The sequence below is a fragment of the Centropristis striata genome, chromosome 19, assembly GCF_030273125.1.
Source record: "Centropristis striata isolate RG_2023a ecotype Rhode Island chromosome 19, C.striata_1.0, whole genome shotgun sequence".
NCBI lineage: Eukaryota > Metazoa > Chordata > Actinopteri > Perciformes > Serranidae > Centropristis > Centropristis striata.
In genome coordinates, this window is record NC_081535.1 from 17,278,778 (window position 1) to 17,294,064 (window position 15,287).

The 15,287-nt window shown below is 38.8% G+C and overlaps 1 long non-coding RNA gene across 1 annotated transcript in view; it reads right to left on the reverse strand.

Moving 5' to 3' along the window:
* Positions 1-1,393: 1,393 nt before the first annotated feature.
* The window catches only part of LOC131992978 (uncharacterized), a 68,053-nt gene continuing 54,159 nt past the window's right edge, over positions 1,394-15,287 (reverse strand). The window contains exon 3 of the long non-coding RNA XR_009396257.1: positions 1,394-2,734. This is a non-coding gene — a long non-coding RNA (uncharacterized LOC131992978). The remainder of the gene's footprint in view (positions 2,735-15,287) is intronic.

Below are 15,287 nucleotides of genomic sequence, written 5' to 3' on the forward strand. Positions count from 1 at the left end.
CCGCCAGGATTAGAAGCCTCTAAAAAGAAAAGGCTTGGGACTTGGGCTGCCAGAGCTGGAGAAAATGTGTTTCTCTGTCTGTCTGACATGGGAGAATCAGGGACTTCCCATGAGCTCACCTTGTTGACATACAGAGAACTTGGACTGGTTCATGTCTCAATCTCCACCAACCTCACGACCAGCAAAATTAGTACCAGGCTCACGTCATACACTGTAATGTTGACTGATGTCTACTGCTTCACTTCCACAGTGGACACATGTCAGTTAAATAGAAGAGTATACAGAATGTCATCCTTAATTTAGTTTCAAAACACACAAAACCATTGGATGTTTGTCTCAAACACTTACTAAAACTAACTTGGTTAAAAATTGGTCTCTACTCTCGCTTCTTTTTAACTTAAATGTCACCATAAGTACTGATTGTCAATAATTCTTTATACTTTACAGTTCTGTACAACTCAAGATACATATAAAACAGTTTTAAGGTTAAAAAAATAACCTAATATAAAGAATAACACCTTTTTTAATCATGAGTATTAAGGTTGTCAAACAAAAGAAAAAGGTGTGGATATTTCAATACTTTTCCTGGTTCTACATGCCTACATACGATCTCTGTTAATTATGAATTTAATAGTACTGAAAGTACCAAAGCTCTTAATTAAATAAATCTAAATCAGATTTTCAACCTGTGGCTGCACAGATGAAACAAAAGGGAATAAAATCAACAGGCGATCAACATGTAGCAGAAATATAAGAATTACAAAATAATTATCCTATTTTTTGTAAAACTCTTTGCGGAGGCATGAAAAAAAAGTTGGCTTAAGTTAAACTAGAGTTGTGTCAGGGCTATATTAACCTCTGTAAACAGATTTCTGCATATGAAGGCATGACATTCTTTGGCTATCTTCTTTTTAACCTTCTTTTTATCTATTTTTAAACATATCTGCATTTATATAGAACCACCATAAACATGTGTTCATGTGTTCATCAGTGCACAGCATATTTGATGTTGAAACCATTCAAATGGTGGTGCATCACTTTGATACCAACAACTAAAAGTTTAAAGACAAAGCAGGATTCAAATTTGGGGATGTTTCATCCCTATGATGAAATAAAGTGCAAATCAAAGAAATTCTCAAGAGAAATAACACTTCTGAATCCATGGGATTTCAGACTGAAATATTGTGCTTGTGTAAAACTTTTACTAATAATACAATCATTTTGAAGTTACTGAATCCCCTCAACCTGATTTTTCATGCTGTAAACTTATTGTTTTATTTAAAAGTGACTCACAGCCCAAATTGTTGATCCGTCTGTATAAACAAGGCAGCGTCCTTAATAAAAACGATACAATGTTTACCATCTATCCACAGGCTGCAGACAATATAATGTAAACATGGAAAATAACTTTATTCCGGCGGTACTTTCATCACATTTACAAACATTGCTTCACAAATCGGTCGTTTAAGGTTGAAGACCAGCCATCAGCATCTGTCGGCTATAAAAACAATCTGGCAATCAGCTCTTTGATATGAGTTTTCAAAGTTTTTTGACGCAAAAGGAGACAATTAACAGAGCTGCAAGTAGGCCAAGTCATCTGTGCCTAAAGTGCAGGTGCAGAAAAATAAATATGTAACAAGAACAATCTCACAAAGCAGGATAACATGTGGGAAGGATGGAGGCTGATCAACAGGCGTACAGTATGTTTGGCATTTATCGTACATTGATCTATACAGTTCAGTGTATTGGCAACATAAAACAACATTATGCAACCTTTAACCTAAAAATAACAGTCTCAAAATCAGTGTTGTGTCAGAACTGCAATAATATACAAATTCAACAAATTGTTGCTTTAATGGAATCCACGTCTGTAACAATGTTAGTGATTAAGTAATTTATCTTAACATGTTTCTATTATTTCGTCCACCCCTGTATGTATGGCTTATAAAGTATATTCCAAAGGAACATGAGCTACATAACAATCCAATTTAACACATACCGTTTCAGTCACGCTTGTACCATAAAAACTAAGTGTATAGGCTGTCACTAAACCAAGACCACATCTTTACAATGTTAGAGAGGTTCCTATAGAAACATATGAGTTTGAAAGTTTTTTTTTATTTCTCTGTACGAGTTGTATCAAACCTCTGCTGCACAGCAATTACCGCAATCACCAGCATTCTTAAACCTTCAAGAGCACTCTGGCACGGATACAGAGGCAGCGAGTAGGTCGTCTCTGCTCTCAATGCGCTGCTGTTAAACCGTGGCTGTCACATTTTGATTAAATCTTTATGTTCGTGAGGCACATTGGAACCCGAGATGCAATGTTGATAGAGGCTCAGTGGTTCATGACATAGACGTGTAGAGTTTGTGATTTACAGAGCTTTGAGCCTGTGAATTGGAATTTTAAGCAAATGTAATGTGAAGTTTGAGTCCTCCAACAGATTTAGTCGAAGCCTAAATACTTTAAATGGGCAGTTAAAACTACAAAATAGCCTGATGATCCCCAGACTGGCTGAACACTGCTGAGTCGAGGTCTGCAGAAAAAAGTGTTTGGCATTATAATATGCCGAAATTCATGTGGTAATTGTTGTCAGATTTCAGGGTAGTAGGCCTCTGCGTTCCTGAGAAGGTGTGGACTCTCCTGTTTTCCCACTGGGAGCGGTTGGGAATGTGTGACCTTTTCCACGGATAGCCGCTTTTCAGGCCCTGGATTGACTCTCTGGAAACATGCCTGCAAATCGGTGCAAACAGAAATGTAGAATGACAATAATGATTCTGGATATCAGCACGTAGGCGCTGCAGGATGATCCATGGTTTGTAGGAGAGAGGAGACAGCCTTGTTGGGAAACTCCCGTCGCTAAAACCAGGGAACTCCTTATAAATTTGCAGTGCAATATGAGAAGAGAAACATAAATGTCACCGCTGTTTCTCAAAACCTCCCTATGGTATGAGCTTTAATATTCTAGCATAAATCTGGGAGTTAGATGGCAAAACTTTGGAATAAAAAAGGAATGCTGTGAAGGAGTAACAGGAGAGACATGGAAAATTATTGTCAGAACAGTTCAAAGTTGAAACCAACTTGCTTTTTTCCCACTCACTACCATTAGTTTTCCTTTCTCTGTGTCTATATTCCAAGTAATAGGCAAACAACTTTTATGGCAACATTTTTAAGCCAGGCGCCCAAATCAAATCAGAAATGGCACATTGTGGTAACCTTAATCAAACTACAAATCATTTCAGACTGATCGTCCCCACTGGAATGCTGAGGAAAGAACAATACTTGACAGGCCCAATTTAAGTGATAGCTTCTCCAGTCTGACGTTTTATTGACATCATGCTGAGTCTAATTGAGGAGGGGGGTTTCAGTAACTCAAACCAGATGGGCCACCAGCTCATGAACTAACAGCTCCCCTCTCTCTCCACCCACCACTTTCTCTCTCCCTCTCTTACAGCTATTTTGGCTCAATGAAATACTTAACTATGAAATGTCATAAAACTGACCTATTTGGTCAAATTTAAATTCATTGTAAGAATCTGATACCATGCCATTTATCATAAAGACACTAAAAAGTTGGCAATGGAAAGTAAGTGGTGAAAGCATTATCTTTACATGCCGAACTTCATGGATATTGTATCAATTTTCCTTTGGGGACAGAATAATGAATCCACTTGAAGAAAAAAATGTGACTTTTTGGAAAATCAGATTATTCACTTTATTGTGTAGAGTTAGATTACAAGATTAATGCCACTCCTATGCAGGTATGCTTTATATGTAGCCAGAGCCATCCAGTTAGCAAATGTTGCGTTCATTTTGAGCAGTCAGAAGAACCTCACCAACCCCAACTTCAGAATTCAAAACGGCTGTTTAATAGCACTTCTGTCTGCCTGTCTTTTGTCCCATAAATTGCTTGCACATATAGTATTTTCCAACTAACTGTGGTGTTCGAATGCACAAAGACGGCATAATGCATTGTTATTTCTGGTATTTCTAAACACGGCTAACCTGGTTGGAGCAAAAAATCCCACCCTGTGAAGTAAAAAAAATCTATCTTGGTTTTCAGGTTCCTTGTACTGGAACACGGTCAACTCAGGTGTGACATCATCCCAGATCTGCTTCTTGAATTAAAAAGGAACGCAGCATTAGCTTAGCTGATAACTGGCTGAAAAAAAGACTGCAAACAGAAGAAAGTGTGGTTGTGGGAGTGGGTGCGCATGTGTGAGTAAGTAAGTGTATATGTGGTGAATATGGCATAGCTTGTCTACCTGCACTCTTCAATTAATTTGTAATTTTTTTTTTTATTGTTTGTTTGTTTTTCTGTGTTTTGTTTTTTAACCTTTTTTTTAAGCATTGAGTCTGCCTTGTGCATGAAATGCGCTCTATAAATAAAGTTGAATTGAATTGAAACAGCTAGTCTCGTTCTCAATGGGTATAAAATCCACATACCATCACCTCTGAAACTCACTAATTAACAAGTTACCTTGTTAATTAAAAAACAAAGTGTGAAAACATTTATGTGCTGATTATTTCAATGGCGGGAAAGAAAGAAGGACTTCTAATTAGTAAGCTTTGGAGGTTTCTGATCTTTGGAGAGAACAAAGTTAGCCGTTTCCCCGTTTCCAGTCTTTATGCTAAGCTAAGCTAACTGGCTGTCAGCTCCGGCAACATATTTAGTGCTTATTTCCCAAAATGTCAAACTATTCCTTTGAGTCAAAAATAAAGCTCCAATACAGAGCATCAACATGACATACTCATGTGCACACACTCATACAGGGAGAGAGAGAGAGAGAGAGAGAGAGAGAGAGAGAGAGAGAGAGAGCTACTACACGCTGTTCATTAGACACATGGATTTAATGAGTCTGAAAGAAACTGGCTGTTAGAAGCGAACTAAATTAGTAGGTTCAGATGGATTTCTTTAGAACTAAAATGGGAAATTTGCCACATCAGCAAAGCACTCCTCAGTTGCAGGCATTTTTGAAAAGACTTCAGAGACTTTCTGATTTCATACCAACTGCGATCAATAGTGTACTTTAAAGGCATTAAAGTAATTTCACCAACTGTTAATGCCATTCATGTTGCAGCTTGTAGACTATGGTACTGTAATCAAATAGGCTTGAAGGGCAAAAAAAAAGTTCTTTGGAATTAAATTAGGACTTCCCTGGCAAAACCTTCCACATAAATGCCCATAAACATGACAAAAGCATGGTAATCATTAAAGCTTGGCCATCAGTGGAAGTACATGCAAGTCTGTTTTAACACTCGGAACAGTGTGTTTTTTGCCCACATATTTTATTTATCATATTCCTTTGTGGGAACTGGGTAAATTGTGTAAAGATGGCCTAGAAGAGAAGTAGAAAACAAGGTCATTATTTTTTAAATATATTGGAAAGATTGGGGAAAAGTATCATCAGTAAGAAACTTGATCCTGGTCACATTAGTTGGCAACATGTTTTAGATAATTTTACAGGAAGACTGATGTATGTTATTGACATAAGTGGACACAGAGCTTTAACAAATATTTAATAATATTACCTCCTATGAAGTTAACTCCGTAAGAGATGGACAAATAAATTATAAAACCACAAATGGATTTGCTGTTACTTAAGCCACTTTTATTTTCCGGTCCACTTTTGAATTTGCATGCAAAGGCCAATTTACTCATCGTGACTGTATGGTATGACTGTTTAGTGGCATATTTGCTATTGGAGGAGATTGTGAGCTGTAATTGTAGCAGATTATACAGTGGTACTCAACTGTCAACTGTGACTCTTTTTTTAAGTGGAGTAGAGTGGATGTGAGTCTCATGGTGATCACACCAAATGGACACGTATTCAACAAAGCTTAAATTTTTCAACTAATGCGAGAAAATAATGTGACACAAAGAATATAAACATTGGGTTTTCCTGCATGGCATAGCCCTGATTGACACGATCTCCATTCAGAAAACAAGCATTTAAAAAATGGTTTGCATCTTTTTGATCAAATTTTTACAATCAAATCAAAGCAAATTCTGTTAATTTTGGGTTTATACTGCTGTAATAGGCATGAAAGTATCTGTGACTTTCACAATAGATACAAAGCAGCGATAGTGGTTATTTCAGGTTGATGATGGAAATAAATGGTAGAAAGAGACACTGTTGCATCTACACCAGCACCTAATACAAATAAACACAAACGATCCCACGCTCAAACAAACAAGTAGCACAATGTGAAAATTTGCTTCACATTCGGTGTGAACGCAGCATAAAACTCCTCCAACCAAAGATCTAAATGAGAAATTGATGCCCTTGAAAAGACAGGGAATCAGACACTATTGTTGACATTACAGTTGGTTCATGGTGAGATTGTGAATGAGACACTGGGAAAAGTTTGACATATTTTGCTGGTTACTGCCTCCACAAGCTGCAGTGTTTAAAGCATACTTTGCTCCAAAGTTGCCATTTTTCCTTTTATGAACATGCCAATTTGGAACCCAAGGAGATGTGAGTTTTAACTGAGAAATCCACAACTGTTTTTAAATCAAAGCTTTCATCAGTTGACAGATTTGTAATATTTGGATAACTATCTTGAAACATATCAAACTTTTCTCTCACTTTATTATAACATGAATTCTTTATGTGCTTTTCCAACGATACCTCAAACCACAAGCCTTTTTTAAGAGAACCGTGTGACTCACGCAGTGGTCTTGTTTCTAACTATGTGACCTCGTTGCTCTGCGCTGCTTTATAGACCTTACAGCCAGAGTGGATGCTGTCCAACTTGTTGACGGTGTGAGAGTGTGTGGACTTATTCCACTACCCCACAATGCCAAGCTACAGAATGTATGCCTGCTCACATACATGGCAGACGTGAGCTAGCCACATCTGTACCAGGGAAAATGTGATGTGGGATACTGCGCTGTGGTGAAATGTCGACATAAAATGGAACTTCACAGAAAGCCAGTAGAACGTGGGCATGCAAACACCATGTAGGCATATGCGCACACACTCCTGCACACCTCCACTCTGAATGCTTAGGGAAAAATACAACTTTTTGTTTGTCTTGGAGGCTTTAGCGCCAGTGTCACCACATACACATACAGCAAGAAGAAGTCATTTAGCTATTTAAAGCACACCCATGTTAACAATAAAGGATTCATTCAGCTGGCCTTGTATTTGTGTTTTCTTGATAAATAAGTAAGGAGCACTTTCCTGCACAGAGCAAACAAGTGCAGGACTCCACAGTGAAGAGAGGAACAATCAACAGTGTGTGTCCTTGTTGTGACTGAAGTGTCGTTACGACTAAGCGGTTGCGTTATTGTGCTCACACATACCCAGGAGCTATGAGTATCCTCATTTCCACATTCCGCATGTGCTTGTGTGTGTGTGTGTCTGAAAGAGTCATGAATAGAGGAGCAGTGTACTGTATACCTTGGAAAAATTATAGTTTAGTGTGTTAGTTTCTCTCCTCTGTCACAGACCTGGGAACCACCGCAGGGAGGACATTAAGCTATTTTTGGAGCAGCTCACCTCTGTTTCCCATCTGGGTTAAAGACTGCCCCAGAGGATTTCCAACAAGGCCATGACACAATGTAATTATAATAAAAAAATATGAAAAATGCTTATTTAGGCAGATGTTTTGTAAATGTTTGTGGAAGAGTTTAATGACGACTACAGTTTATGACAACGGTTTTGCTATTGTCTATTGTCTATGTACGCTATTCTTAGGTGAAACAGAGACAGCGCACATTTAAGCCCCACCACCTTCACGGGGGAAAACAAAGCATCTCTCTCCATTGACTTTGTATTGAAAGACGGAGCCTCCTTGACAATTTTTGTCTGGTAGCAAAAAACAGAAAAATGGCCAAAAGCTGCTGTCTGGAAGAATGTTAGTGCATTCTTCCAGACAGTAGCTTTTTAATAAATACAGAACTGAAAAAAATAACTTTAGAAAAAGACAGATATGGATACAGATGTATACAGATCAGCAGTTACTGTGGCACACTGAAAATCAGTTAACTTTAAGACAACCTTGGGCTGAAACACACACAAAATATCTGTTTCTAGCTAAAACTATTAGACTTTAACATGTCATACAATGTCAGATTTTAAAAACTTAGTTCTGGGTTCTTAAACTTCTTGGTAGTACATTTTTTACCACACAACAGCATTTGACCATTTTTCTGTTCTTTTGCTAGCGGACGAAATTGTCAAGGAGGCAGCTTGTTTCAATACAAAGTCAATGGAGAGTGATAGTTTGTCTGCATGCTAGCATACTCAGAATAACTACACTAACATGCTGATGTTAAGCAGGTGTAATGTTTGCTTTGTTAACCATCTTAGCGTGCTAGCATTTTCTACACAGCACGAGACACAATGTTCCTTGTGCAAGTATTCTTATCTTAACTTCCTCTTATTTAATCATCTAAAGAAATGAAATACAATACAATACAATACTATCCATTAGTGAAAAACTGCTCATGACCCTTGTACAATCCACTCAAGAACAAATCTTTTTGTACAAGTTGTTCCAATAAATGAGGCCCCATGTACAGCTGAGGAATGTAATTTGTTTTGCGAACATTTTAACTGATGAATAGTTAGATAACCATCAAAGTAGTTTTAGTTCATCGTCTGTATGAAATCAGTCATGGCAATCCATCAAATAGTTGTTAGATATTTTAGTTTAACAAACTGCAGCTATCCTTGTAGTTAGCATGACTACAAAGAGGTTATACGAGTAAGAAATAATGATTTTAATCAAGTCCTCAGCCAGATTCCTTTCAGAAGAGAAAATATCAGTTAGGTTTAGTCATCTAAACAACTGTCTATTGTAAACATCCGACACAGTTTACAGACCATCCTGCTGCTTCAACTGACCTATCATACTTAACAGCACAATGACTCCGCTGTGTGTGTACACAGTTTTCCTGTGTCATGAAGGATTATTGCTAACATTTGATGTTCCCTTACTATTTTACCTCCCAGTAAAGTGGTTTAGATTATTTGGCTTAACTGTGGCTTGTCCACAACTCGTCTGATCTCTCTAAAGCCGGGCTCAGACTACAGACTACTGTGTTATAAAATCCTAACTGATTTTGAAACCGTGTTTCATCATGCACATAAAGAGAAACTTGCCAGATGCTCTTCTCGCACACGCACCCACTAAGATTATAAAATAATGGTGCATCACACACTACAGGGTATTTTCAAGATCATCTTGCCAGATGCAGCCATGCAACACTTCACTGGTCTCATGGGGACACACATGTAAACAAAGTGGAGACTGACATGGTGCAACAATTTGTTGCAGTAAAGCTCTGCCGTGAGAAGAAAAAAAAAGCAGAAGATTTAACCCCGATGAGAACCCTGGGGGTGAGAATCTAAGTGTCAGTTTTAATATCTGTCAACAGTAGTATGCTAGCTAACATTTACGTCTAGCCTCAGGGGCTAGAGTGTTTACCGTTGCAAGGCAACACCGTCAGCTGCTCCAGATAGTCTCTCTCATCGGCTTTTGTGGTCCTGATTTTAACTAAATATCAGACATCAATGATGCAGCTTCAATGAGTGAGTGACGAGTTCAGTGGGTTTAAAACTAGATCTGAAGAACTCTCACATTAGCGGGTAATCTGGGACAAACATCGGTATGAACCAAGATCCCAGAACAGATTCCTCCTCCAATCACAAGGAGGGGTGAATCAGGGATAAATAAGGCCAAAACTATTCTACTTTAATGGTTTCTTGCCCCATCTGAATTTATTGTAGCATTGTGAAAGTGTTCCCAGATCTCAGTGATCACTTTGGTGAGTAAAACGCGATCATTTGGTAAAAACTATGAAAATAGGACCCCTTTAATGTGAAGTGCACAGCAAGATAATTTTATGAAGAGCTGATTGGATTAAAATATCATCCCTACCATATTTATTTTCCTTTTCTCTGCTTTTAACTGTCTCCTTAATTCCTGCCTGTTGTTCTTCATATTTGGGCCTACAGTGCAGTAATGTGGACACATACCCCTCATCAACACTTCCACCGCAACTCACCCTGCGTTCCATAACAAAGAATCCAGATTGTGTAACTGTCTGTCAAACCAGTTTTGTTTTTTTGCCTCACTATTTTAATACCTCACCACAGAGTTGCAGAGGGAGGGAGGACCTCCGCTCCCTGTGACTCACTCTGATGCGTGCGTAAGCAGCCACTACAGACCTGAGAGTAGTATTCCATTACTCGTACCAGTATTATTGTCTTCATCATCCTCATCATCACTGTTGATGTACTGTTGGCTGCCTGTGCCAGGCTGGTGTAAATTAATGTTAAAAAACAGAAAGCAACTGTGGCCGCCAGGCTCAGATCTGAATGTAGATAATGCATCTCCATGGAAATGTTTGGCTGTTTATTTTAGTTTCTCTCTGACAGCATGTTTCTCTTTCACTGTAAGAAACAAGGATAGAGGCTGAAACTGGAATGATAAAAAACAACTATGAAATAAGAAAGGCGGATGTGAGATTGAAAGAATAAAGAGGCAGTAGAAACATGCGAAGAGAAAAGAGGAATGTGGGGAGAAAAAGTTTGAAAAGCAGCAGAATGGCAAGCAGCAGGTGTTGAGGACGTAGTAACACAACTGTGGGTCAAAGACAGATCATTGTCGAGGGGGTTTTCCATTGAGCTGACGGTCTCTGTAGTATTATGTCACTCTTAAAGCCCCATTAAGCCATAATGAGGGTGTTACCTAAATTATAATGTCACAGTGGACACTGCCAGCAATACTATTACACTTGGCTCCACGGCGTATCAAGGCTGTCACTGTATCAGCTTGTCTATATGACAATATACAACCTAGTTCTGGTTATTTTCTGAAAATTGAGAAAAAATGTACAAGAATAAAGAATGTTTGACAGATCAAAGTGTGTCAGTGAGCACAGAGGCAGAAAAACCAAGTAAGATGCCATCGTGAGAGAGAAGCCAGGGCACCGTGCCAGAGAGTAAATATTCACTTGACGATAATGTGCGTGCTGATCTGGTGTACACACCCTCTGCCCACAGATAGGAGCAGCCTTTTATCTTAAACTGTACACACACTGGCTCAGTAACAGTGACAGGACAGAAAAATAGCAGCACTGAAAAGTGAGAAAAAGCTGATGGAGCATCTTCAGTGAGAACGGGAAATATCAAGAATTAATGATATGCAGTGCAGTGCACGTTCACGATTCAGATGATCTAGCTCAAAGTTCAGCTCACACTGATTCAAATTAAGTAGTTTGCGTTCATAGTTCACAATTTTGAACAAAGTTTACAAAAAACTATGTAGTTTACATTCTTTTCTTCCATTTGGCAGAACTTTACAATTATTTTTTCAGACCTAGTGCACAATGTTTAAAAAATGTCAGATTTTTTCTATTGGAATTTTTCTTTGTCTGTGGTTACTTGCAGTAGCTCACGTACATGGTTGGTGTCGATAATAATCACACAAGTCTGTATTTAAAAATGATTCAAGTAAAAATAAAGGCTTTTACAAGTTCTGTTTGTGTTTTCAACAGCTACCGTCTCTATGGCCAGCCACGATGCATGTAGCCGAGTCATCAGTTAACACAGTCATTTGTCAAACTGAAATTGTCCGAATTGCCAGTTGTTGTGTCGAAGACGGTGTCCCCATCGATAGGTGTTTCCCCCTTTCTAATTTTGAATCAAACCTGATCCCCAACAGTAACTACAGAGAGTTGACACTAATGGAAATATAATTTTAACAGGATCTGAAGACTATCTATCGAGGTAACAGACTTCAACACTTGCACGTTGTGTTCTGTAAATCATCAGGTGCCTTAAAAACACAGTGCACAAGGGTCATGCACAACACTGGTAACATGTGACTTAAATCATTGCATCGGTTTGAGTTCAGGCCCATATAGCATGTTATATGCTGTGCCCATATTATCCAGCCATACCACAGAGAGTCTGTGGGGCTTCTCCTGTTTCAGTTTAGGTGTTGAAGTGATTTTGGCCACTTGTTCACACATGACTGAATTCTTTTTCTGAGGTACTTCATTTTAAGGTTCCCTATAAAAACTCTCATTTATGAGCATGAAAATATGGCAAAGGAAATGAGCCAAGCAAAAGTTATAAAAACTTTCCACTCACACATTAAACGTGCATGCTAAGATAGATGTTAAATGGTTTGCCCACTTATCATTTCTTACCTAAATGCTTTTTCTCCACTGCCATAATGTTTCTTATTCAGCTCCATTTCAAAAGGCGCCCTTTTTCTGGGGACCACGGCCTGAGCCACAAATGTGAGAAACAGAGACAGTGTTTGTCAGTAACGGGAGCAATTTGATGCTTATCGCTATTACTGTGCGCCACTTGGTCTCCACTCCATGTCGTGACCATTTACAGGTCGAAATGTTGTAGTTTTTATGATAGGAAATGTTAAAGTGGACCACAGAATGTGAGCTTCATCTCACAGTTCATCAGATAAGGCTGCAGACCGCAGTGACAAACTGCACCTGAGGAGCTTCTCAAAGAGACCTTTTGTGACTTTGTCCCCCCTCGCTGTCTAAACAAAACTAACAACTCTGTTCAGAGCCAGGGTCCATTTCTGAAATACACACAGGCATGTAATTATTGGCAGCTAATTGGCTAGCACAGCGTTACGGTACAAGGGCAGATTGGTCATTTAAAAAACATTTCCTGTTTGAGTTCACTGATGCTCTGGTAGATAAACACAAAGACACAGTTTTGTGTCGTCAGAGAGTGCAGGCGCCGATCCAAAAGCAGAGAAGTTCTATGATAAAGGGTGAATTTTGGGAAACTGTCCCAATGTAACATCTGCTTATCAAGGCCCCTTGAAGTCAGACCTAAGCTAAGTTCAAAAAAGCATAAAAGAGCATTATTCTGTTTGTGGCAGACAGTTGAGTTCAACATGCTTGAAATGAGCTAATACGTGTCGTCCGACCACGTCTGAAGGAAAAAGTATTTATACTCGTACCAAATTGCCCCACTGGAAGGCGGAGTGAGAAGCCTGCCGTCATAGCCTCCTCCTGGCTGCATCACACTGCCTCAATTATCTCTCTCCAGGAGCTCTGTATCTTTTGTTCTTTGTTTATCTTGACATAAAGATATACGTATGTAAAAACGTGGATAATGCCACATACTTTCAGCCGGCTCTCCTCAAAGGCATCACTGGTGTTAAGTTCATCTCTATGAAAAGTGACAGAAATAATCATCAATAAAACTAATGTCTGGTGAACACTAGAGGGTTGCAAATCTTACTACAGATATATAATGATTAATTTTAAGATTGCACAAAATTCAATTGATTCACTCAGATTGTTGGACCCCACAGAGAGGCGATTCCAGGGAGTTGGGAAGTCACAGAGACTCAATGATCAAAGGGGACTTCAGAAAACAACAATAACTGGAGGACTGTCTTTGTCTGAACGTTGCACTTGTGTGCACTGAAAAACAACAACAAAAAAAAGGCATGACTGAGAAGACAGAATCTGTAATAAATTGTCTGTAAAATAAAAGTAATTTTACAGACAATTTATTTGAAAATATGGAAAATACATGTATACAGTATGTGTATATGTATGTATATATACAGTGACGGTGAGTGTTTTTTTTTAGATTTCTTTTCACATTTTTTTTAAGTTTAGGTTTTACTGTGAGAAAACAGAACGTTTTATTTTACATTCAGCAATATAATGTGTATTTATTGTATTTTTTTTATATAGAATTCACTGAAATTTTACATTCAAGACCATTAAGTTATTGAATAATACTGTAATATATATATATATATATATATATATATATATATATATATATATATATATATATATATATATATATATATTTACTTCAACTTCCATTTTATTGTTTGTAATAAAAAATAATTTACAGTTTCTAAGGCATTTGCACTTGATCTGTTGAATAATACAGTACATTTCTGAAAAACAATTCTACAGTGGCTCCTACACAAGCATGCAACATCTGGTTGCTGTTCCTTTCACCGTACAACATGATTTCAAGTCATAAATACGTGTAAGATAAATCAATCACATCACTTCAGACCAGCCTTGATTAGGAGGATTACAGATTAAGTGGCTCAAAGGAAAGTTGTCATATTTGTAACACTTCAAATACAGCACAACAATATATTTAGATGTCAAGGATTTAATGTAATAAGGTACGGCACAAAGCTATTCAATTAATGCTAACTATCTAATGCTTATCATCTTCAACAGAAGGTCAACTTTATGATATATTCGCTGTGTTGAATCATGACATATAAACAGCCTCATGTAATTGTTTCCACCCCCTGTATGTGTGCCTGCTGTAGCAGGAGCATGACTTAACCTCAGACTCAGACCTACTTTCACTACATGACAGGATGCACTCAGGAAGGGAGGAACAGACTGGAGCTTGAGCCCGGCTGGAGAGGAGTAGGCAGGCATAATGTCGGTCACAGGGCGATGACCTCATAACATCATGCCTTCAGTCTGTAGTTACGCAACAGCCTTAGCGCCACCCGTGTTGCCGAGGCCGGGGAGGAAGCGACAGACAGCCACCCTCTCGGGGGGCCGGGTGGAGAGACAGGCCAGGGCTCAGATCTGATTTCGCAGGAAGGAAAGGAGAAGGGAGGGGAGCGTCGGATAAGAGCGCTGCCGTTGCTTTATTTTATCCTTTCTCCCTCTTAGCTGTGACCCAGGCCTGTGTTATGAATGCCACAGAGGTGGAGTTATTATACACACAAAGCCCAGCCAGGTCTAATCTTGTTACTATTCTGTTCAGTAACAATACAAGTCTCCTTTTATGGGGGCCATGATTCAGATAAGTGTAGTTCAAGAGAAACAAAATGAAGCAGAAGTTATGCAACGGCTGAGTGGCTACTGCCACTTATAGTTTTTTACTGATTGGCCTCAGGGCGCTACGACATTTACACATTCCTAAAATCACCTCACAGCACTTAGTCGTGTCTGATCTCTTTCACTTTCCTTAGCTGTCAGTTAGTGAGCTTCTTCTTCACTGACTAGCAGGTGATTTTAAAGTACCTGCCTGTTTGTCTGCCCTGGGCCAAGGGGCGCCTCTGTCTGGCTATAAAAAGACAATTACTACAACAGGAAGCTCCTGTCAGCTGGAGGGACACACACAAGAAGGGCCCAGCCATGATCAAGGAATGCGTACACGCCCATGTTCCTGTGCACACAAACACAAGCACAAGTACCTCTGTACATGCTAGATATCTTTCTGTCTGTATACACCTACTGATGCGTATAAATGCACCTCATACAATGTCCATGCCCTCTCCA